The 8,535-nt window shown below is 35.3% G+C and overlaps 1 long non-coding RNA gene across 2 annotated transcripts in view; it reads left to right on the plus strand.

The window, feature by feature from the left end:
* LOC142348472 (uncharacterized) overlaps window positions 1-6,751 on the plus strand; it is a 217,707-nt gene extending 210,956 nt beyond the window's left edge. Inside the window, exons 3-4 of one of the 2 annotated variants that reach the window (XR_012760739.1) lie at window positions 1,828-2,026; window positions 6,368-6,751. This is a non-coding gene — a long non-coding RNA (uncharacterized LOC142348472). Of the gene's footprint in view, window positions 1-1,827; window positions 2,027-3,035; window positions 3,511-6,367 lie in introns of those variants that run through there. The other variant, XR_012760740.1, reaches the window with a different exon arrangement.
* Window positions 6,752-8,535: the final 1,784 nt, after the last annotated feature.

An 8,535-nucleotide genomic window follows, 5' to 3' on the forward strand; every position in this document is an offset into this window, starting at 1 on the left:
CATCTAAAAAAACAGAGTGGGAAGCTCTGAGGGAACACGATTGTGATGATTCTTTCAAAGCTGATGCTGTACAAAATTTCTTCCCTAGGACTTGTTGTGATAAACATGAAAAGCACGATAAGCGTGAACCAGGTCTGTTCAAGGAAGAATTTAGATGTTCTGAAATGATTTGTCTCTGTAGCAAAACTTATTGTTGCTACGATGCCAAATCGGATAAGTACAAATTCAGCAGCAATGGTCTAAACAAACGAACATTGGAAGAGACCTGAGATGGACCATTGGAAAAATATCGGCGAGTGATGGAAGAAATCATCAATTAAACATCTACAAATAGAGGATTTCGGACAATCAACCACTGCGTCGCTGCCTATGAACAAACAAAGAAAGAACTTTCATATTTTTATCCTAAACGAAAAGTGTTATCTGATGGAATTCATACTGTACCCCTGAACTTGTAAAATATTTAATTAATTTTTAAATTGTGAGCGCTCTCTGTTGTGTTTAAAATAACTTATAATGTACTTCATTAATACTGTGTCTGTCTTTTTGTACCTTCATAATTCATTCTTGTAAAAGTTTTCAATTTTCTCAATTATTAGTGGTTATACCTAATCTTAATACATTGCGGCGGTTATACCTAATCGTAATACAGTGCGGTGGCTATACCTAATCTTATTACATTGCGGAGGCTATACCTAATCTTAATACATTGCGGCGGCTATACTTAGTCTTAATACATTGCGGCGGCTATACCTAATCTTAATACATTGCGGCGGCTATACCTAATCTTAATACAATGCGGCGGCTATACCTAATCTTAATACATTGCGGCGGCTATACCTAACCATAATACATTGCGGCGGCTATACCTAATCTTAATACATTGCGGCGGCTATACCTAATCTTAATACATTGCGGCGGCTATACCTAATCTTAATACATTGCGGTGGTTAAACCAAAAAAAGTCGAAATTTACTGCGATGGGAATTATCCATTATTGCGCGCTGCCTGTACAATTCCCTGCGCGCTGACTGTACAATTACCCGCCTGTACAATTCCCCTGCGCGCTGCATGTATAATTCCCCGCTAATCCCTAAATGACCTCTGAAATCACGTGACAAGTGGCTCTGGAAAATCACCCTCATCTGCTCCTACCTTACTACTCACACCCTGGTCTCTATACTTAATCTTAATACGTTGCGGCGGCTATTCCTAATCTTAATACGTTGCGGCGGCTATTCCTAATCCTAATACGTTGCGGCGGCTATTCCTAATCTTAATACGTGGCGGCCGCTATAACTAATCTTAAAACATGGGAATACGTGGCGGCCGCTATAACCTATCTTAATACATGTACCGTATACCCTATCTTAATACATTAGAGTAGACCCGCTCGCAAAAATACTCCTATACCCTATCTTAATACATGGGGTCTACACGGCCCCCGGAAAGACTTGCTCACCCTATTACTACTTTTGATTGTAGGTTCGTTTAGTTTTAAAAGTACTTACTATTTTGACCAAATTTGTTCCTGGTAACTTTTTTCATTATACCAGGACAGAAACTTGTAAGTTTTTAACTGAATAGTTGGAACCTTATATTATTATGGAAAGTATCAACCGAAGAAACAAATTTCATTCCGAAAAGTTTTCCAAATAATAATGAAATTTTCGAAAAGTTGACTTTTTAATCATAAAAATCAGGTGAATGATCAGTCCAGCAACCAGCATTTATATATCTTTGAAGCTCTAAGCTCCAGAAACGCGCCCTAAATTAAAGCCCCGTCTTAAGTATTTGTTAATTTTTTCAGATTAACTGACGATTTAGGTGACATATTCCACGGAACCAACGATCGCCTCAAAGTTGGTGACCATTCCTGAAAAATGAGGCAAGTTGCCATAACAAATGATTCGCCAGATATCCAGTTCTCAAGGATGCAAATTATTTCGACACCTTACAGGTCTCATCAATACAGCTGCCAAAGTTTCAACAGCAAGGATTTTATTCGTGACGGGTGCTAAAATTGGTGCTAAACAGCAGAAACTGCCTTGAATATTAGCGGGAAACTTCTTCATGCCAGAAAAAGAGCAAAATTTTTTAGAAAAATAATAACATATTTTTTGAATTATTATAGGTTAGGAAAAATACGAACAGGTTGGAAGATTTTGGAAAAACGCAAATTTTTTGTTTAACGCAACAAGCATTTGCCTCATAGAGATTAAAAACAGTCTGAGTGGCTTTATAATGTATTCGTTCTGAATAAGGCTTTTTTAAAGACAAAAAATCCGAGGTGCGTAAAAAAATCACAAATTGTTCTGCTTGACAATAAAAAACCATTTTGGGGGGTGGCGAAGTAAAAAACGCACCAAAATTAAAGATTTCAAAGTAAACGATATATCACACGACACAAAAATTCCAATTAAGAAATATATCTCCTTCTTATCTAACAAACCAATAAGCAGTAAAGTCATTTGGAATTAAATTCTGGCAAAAATAACCTTTTACTGACAATCATTTGAAAACTTTTATTTATCAAATCAGCGAGTTTTGTCGTTGTTGAAACCCGCTGTCATTTGTTGTTTTTAAAACCCAGTCATAATTTTTGGGCTCTAAATTTTTCAATGATTTTGTCTGTTACAAAAAGAAAATCGGGTTTTAGATTCAGAATTCTAAGTTGCTTTCCAGGAAAATATCTAGCGAAAAATTCCAATAAGAGTAGAGCTATTTAAGAATGGTCCTAGGTCTGGTTGCCATCATATGTGAATGCAGCCTGCTCTGGATGGAAATACAAAAACGTGTTCGAAGATATGCTAGCAGAGCACATTGGTATAATATTTTGTTTTAAAAAAACTCAGCACATTTTTGCTTAAAAGAATTCTTAAGACTCGCACAATTCGCAAAGGATTTTAGAAAATTGATCTCACACTCCTTTACGATGCCAACTAAAACCAGTTAGCAACGAAATAGCAGAAAGAAGTTGTCGCTCAATATTGTTTTAGTTCTTGTTTGATGTTATCCTCAATTTTATGGTTTAGCAAGGGTCGCCAAATCTCAGCTTTATAGTCGTGAAAAATGTTTCTTGATCAACTTTTCACCAGCTCATATGTTCACCAGCTCATATGTCCTTTCAAAGATCTCGGATGGGACCAGATGAATGAGAGCATACCTGACAGTGGGTCATCTTTCTGAAAAGCAGTATTGTCTATCTAAAACACAGGGGGCAGTTTTCATTTAATGCAACTCAGCAGCAACTGAAAGGCATCCGGGCGGGGTGGGATGATAATCTTGTAAAATGTTACAAGATTTTTGCAAAATTTGATTTCTTTATAAGATCTTGCAAAGACGAATGCTTTGTTTAGGCGTGTGTGTGTTTATGTGTAGCTATAGTTAAAATTTGTTCTCTGGCAGTGTATTGGTTAAAACCTATCAAACCGATACATTTTAAACTGTCATTGAAAACGGAATTATAGCTCAATTCGAGGCAAAGCTGCAACTAATGAAATCACAGTAAAAGCACAGTAATTTTAGAGGGATAACTGTTAACCAACAAAAGACTTCAACCAGGAAATGTAAACGTTAGGGAATTACGCTTGTTACAAGTTGTAATTCTGATAAAAAAAGTTATATGACTAAAGCTATCATGCTTCCCCGATTTCAATTCAAAAAATATTATATTTCATCATCATCTCTGATTTTCTTTTACCGTAGTCCATGTAAATTAGAAGTTCTTGAAGATATTAAACTGCAGCACAAATTTGTCGGAATAATGAAGTATATGCCTATTTTTATGTTTATCCAACCTTAAAAAAAAATTTGGACCGTTGGCGAATCTAAAGACAATTTTCGCGATTATTCTTTTAATGAGCATAAATGCAAGGATGAACTTGCACTTTCTGTGTTCTAAATTTCCAAAACAAGGAATCTTTCATTATATTTTACACTATAACAATTTACAGGTAAATTGATTATAAAATGCAGGTAAATTTAACTAGAATTTGCAAGCAAATTTATTTTTTTTGCAACTTATCTAGAAACTATCTGCAAGCAACCTAAACAAATTGAAATTCTAGGTAAATTTGCTCGCAGTCTATCTAAAAATTAGTGTTACTCTCCTAGACTTTTAACAGCAAAATAATTCTGTAGGTAGCAAATTGCATGTAAATATTGCAGGCAGAATTGCCTAGAAAAGACATTTTGCAGGCAAATTCTAAGTAGATTGTAGACTAATTTACCTAGAAGTTTATCTGCTGAAAATTTTCTAGGTATTTCTACCCACAAAACTTTATGCAATATACGCAACTAAATTCTATGCACCTAATACGAAATCGTTGTATTGAGTTTGCAGGTAACTTCTAGGTAATCTAATATAGATAAAGAGCACGTTTTTTTTGCCGGTAATTTTGCAAGTAGTTTTAACTGCAATTTTGCTCACCTGCAAACGTTGCAGGTAAATTTACCTAGACATTTGTTAGAGTGAAGGTGAATAACTTTATATTCTACTTTGTTTCAATTTTAAATTGTTTGTTCTATTTGCTATTGAACGTATTTTTTTGGTTCAAATGTAAAAGTTCTGACACGATGCCGTCACCATCCCCTGTAACTTATTTGCATATCTTGAATCAATTTTCCTGTGTTGAACACTTAATACGTACTCTAGTTCCAGAAAGGCATATATTGATTTATGATTCAATGTGCATTTTAAAAAGATTCAGGAACGTTTCGCAACATATGCCACAGAATTAGGTTCCGAGAAAAAGTTTTGTTGCTGATTTGGCGAGCGCTCAAACAAACGTACTTAGGAATATACAATACCTTACTTCTATATTGCTTAAATCAGTTGCATTCAAAAGACGTCTTATTGTGTCACAAGTATAATAATTTTCAAAAATAAAAGCAAAAAGAATTTAAATAGTTGTTTCCGCAAATTAGTTCCGCACGCAACTCTCCGAAATTCGCTTTTCTTATCATTACAATTCTGAAACCTGTTTGCCGATGAACCAAATTTATCTAATAACATTAGAGATACCTTTAAAGTCAAGTAAGCTATGTTTCACTCAAAAAGGATTGCCAAGGTTTTCATGCTTTCCAAACAAACTTTTGTAGATACAAACTTCCGACTCTTGAATGCAAAAGAGAGCAATGACGCTGTACCCTTAAGTATAGATAGAAGCTGGATCACAGTTAAAGAATTTATTTTCAACAAAATCATTTTGTTCCGCTATATGGGCAGAGTGCATTGAACTAGGAGGAAAACCTATACATTTGTCCATAAATTGTTAGACCAATAAGTTTCTAGCAAACTTTTTTGTTCAAAGCATTGGTTCGCTCATTTATACTTTCTCCCAAAGGCATACTTGAAAGGCGTTTTGATACCTGAATAAGTATCGATACTCTCACAATTCAACTAATTTTGCTCATTGACGCAGATTAAAAACGTACTCTAGAGTCATCTTCGAATTATTCCTTAGATAGAATAAATTTGAAGGATGTATGTAAAGTTGCACCTCTGGTCCAAAGCATTTTCCGAAGATCTGACACGCAGAAATCCATTCGATTTATCTTCGTATTGGTGTATTCAGTTTTGTTTTTCCTTGTTCTTAAAAACTTCTGTAAGTGAAAAAAAGATGGCAGATTTTCCTATGAGCTATCTTTTTTTTCATCCGTTCTCATAAGAACAGCAAATTTAAAAGAAATGTGATGGGGACGTTTCTGCCCTGAATAAGGCAGGCGCTGGTACGTCTGATTTGAATTATCTGCTCGGAGTAAGTCTGAATATCCGATTAACGCAAGTGTTGATTGTTTTTGGAAACTGTTTTTTTAATGAGTGTCGTATAATATCCAAACCAGTGTGTGATACAAAAATGTTACTTCCTTAGCCCTCCAATGCTCTAATTAATGAAAATACAAGAATTTTGATCACTTTAAATTATATGTAAAAGAATTAAGCATCGTTTATAGAATAATTGTTTGAACACTGTGTTAAAGTGCTTCACAAGCTCAACCCCTGAGGCTGCTTTCTTGGCTCTTTTCTGTAGAACAATTTTTGGCTTCTGTTGCATACTTTTTTCCCATTTTTTGCTCGGAAAAATATAGAGCCCGTTTTTTTAAGAATTTGATCTTTTTAGAGACGGTGTTGAGAATTTCGTCGGGTTCAAACATAAGAAATCGTCGGTTTTTGTCGGCTTTACTTCCGATCAAAATCGATCAAAACCGTTACGATTTTTTTGTTGTTTTGATCGGTTTTGGTCGGTAATTAAACATAAGAAGCGTCGGTTCTTTTCCTTATCTAAAATCTTACGAAAAGGACAATCTTTGCCAGGATCCGAACCTACAACTCCATAATTACATGGCACTTTCTGCTCTACAGCACCAACTCTCACTTAGTTTTCCTGTACTTCTTTTGTATTTAAATCAAATTAAGACTGTCGAAACAGACAAAACACGACGATCATCGACATTAAACTTCGACAAAAACGACAATAATAGACAGTTCCTGCATAACAACCGACGAAATTGACGAAAATAGACCAACAAAAAGACGTTTCGTGCGTCGATTGTGTCACAGTTTGTCAACACGGAAGAGTATCATTCGAAATATTAGATCCTTGAGTAATATTGGTTAATTTTTGCAAGCTCAACAGAAGTGAGTGAAACTAAACCACCAAACTTCATTATTAACCTTCACAAATCTTAGTTTATTACACTAGGACAAATCTTTCAATAATTAATCGAGTCGGGCAACGCTTTGTAAGAGAAGACTCAGTGTGCAAGTATTATTCATTTGTGGTCAGAGAAGTTTCCTCAGGTTTTTGTTCTTTTTATATTTAGATTTGCATTAATAACAACTTATTTAAAATAGTTAATTCAATTCATTTGTTTCGGTAAAAAAGTTCGTCTTTTTTTCTTCAATATCAGTTCTTTCTTCTGAAACCATTATAAACACTCTGAACTTATTTTCAAATTACTGCTTTTTGGGATTACTGTTCTTGATCTTGGAGAAAGTCCCCTCTTTGCAATCAGGTTGGGGTTCTGGTTTGTCGGTAAGTAGTGAGAAATGGGGTGGTCTACCGCACAGAAAAAGGATCCCTCCACTTATTAGTCTCGAACCCAATCTATTAGTGCTTTCATATGTTTCTCATAGTTTTTTAGCCTAAACCACCGTACTACAGGAGCATCATTTTGAAACGTTTTTGGCAATCATATACCGAACTTCATCAAGGTTAGTTCATACAAAGTTCATTTTATGGCCCATTATTTACTGCTTTATCTTTGTGTTTGACATATCGCAAATTGACTAATTTGCTTTTGGTCCTTTTTGCTTCTGTCTTGTGTGCTTAATTTACCAAACCGCTTCTGGGTAAATTTGATTTTGAATCAAAAACTGTTGTTTTAGATAAAAGCTAAAACTCATTTATTGCTGCACGTTTTGGTATCTCTATCTTTGCCGCCTTTTATCTAGTGTAGACTGAAAGACTAAGAAATTCTACAATTTAAATTCGAAAATCTTAACCGTTCTCTTTCGCTCATACAATAGTACAGCTTTCAAACAAGATTTCTAATTAAGAACAATTTGTAGCAAGAAGACAGCTATGATTATTAAATACAAGGAACAATACAACAATGCTTTTAATAATCAAATTTAGTGTTATTGTTTTGCGAATGATAATTTCAAAATTGTTCTCTTGAGCCTCTAAAGTTTATCAGAGGCACATCATCCTCTGAGGCTAAATCAACAACCTCGGGGGGGTTATTTTCGCTTTCAGTCTCCCGCATTCTTTTCATTGGTCTGACTTCGGCAATCGGAATCAAACGCTTATTGATTTTCTCTCGCTTAGCCCTCATATAGTTTCTATGGTGAAGCATCAGGGCTGTAAATTTACGTAGATGAATGGCTGTGTATTGCAATGCCCACATATCACCTTTGAGGCTGAACTTCTTAAGGTAGAAGAACACACGAAGTATGATGTCCTGCGGGTCGAAGTATTTGACCGCAAATCTGTAGTACGTGTTGTCTGTATCTAAATAGAAACAAAATTGTCTAGACATTTATGTATCAGAACCCCTCTACCCATCCGCATACAGTTTTAATAAGCAGATTGCTATTCTACAATAAACCCTAATTAGTTGGAACATATATAAAATATTACCCTTTATGTCTCGTATCACTTCGCAGTTTTTGCTGTCCATCCTCATGCGTTCGCAAACATTGAAATTAATCACGATTCGGCCTTCTGTGTTGAATTTACCCTCGGAGATTAGTCTCAGTATATCAGACTCGAGAGTACAAGAGTCCATTATTTCTGAGAAGTGGTGTTCAGGTATCACTCTTGACTGGTTCAGATATCGTTCGTCGTTTGCGAACTTAAACAGCGTTATCTCAATATTGCTCCCGTTCTCCGATTCATCTCTCGCAACTCGAAGAAGGCGGGTTGATGTTTTATACTCAAAGAAGTATCCACCAGAGACATTTTCCATCATCGACTGGGACTGAAGTTCGGTTTGATTTTTTTGAAATTCGGTTGGATTAAAATTTGA

This window comes from Convolutriloba macropyga, chromosome 10 (assembly GCF_964194025.1).
Source record: "Convolutriloba macropyga chromosome 10, txConMacr16.3, whole genome shotgun sequence".
NCBI lineage: Eukaryota > Metazoa > Xenacoelomorpha > Acoela > Convolutidae > Convolutriloba > Convolutriloba macropyga.